The sequence below is a fragment of the Juglans regia genome, unplaced genomic scaffold (assembly GCF_001411555.2).
Source record: "Juglans regia cultivar Chandler unplaced genomic scaffold, Walnut 2.0 Scaffold_11908, whole genome shotgun sequence".
Classification (NCBI taxonomy): domain Eukaryota; kingdom Viridiplantae; phylum Streptophyta; class Magnoliopsida; order Fagales; family Juglandaceae; genus Juglans; species Juglans regia.
Genome location: NW_023342309.1, coordinates 1 through 209, shown reverse-complemented (window position 1 = coordinate 209; position 209 = coordinate 1). Strand labels below are relative to the sequence as shown.

The window sequence follows — 209 nt, the reverse complement described above, 5'->3', positions numbered from 1 at the left end:
AAAGACTCGATGATTCGCGGGATTCTGCAATTCACACCAAGTATCGCATTTCGCTACGTTCTTCATCGATGCGAGAGCCGAGATATCCGTTGCCGAGAGTCGTTGTGTATCATGGTAAAGATGTCACCAACAACGCGCACACCGTTTCCGGGGCGCCCGTGGTTACTCCTTGTTTAAGTTCCTTGGCGCAGACCGCGCCGGGGTTCATT

The 209-nt window shown here is 52.6% G+C and overlaps 1 pseudogene; it reads right to left on the bottom strand.

Annotated features, from left to right (window-relative positions):
- LOC118345021 lies at positions 1 to 101 on the bottom strand (annotated as a pseudogene; the record flags this gene model as incomplete).
- Positions 102 to 209: the final 108 nt, after the last annotated feature.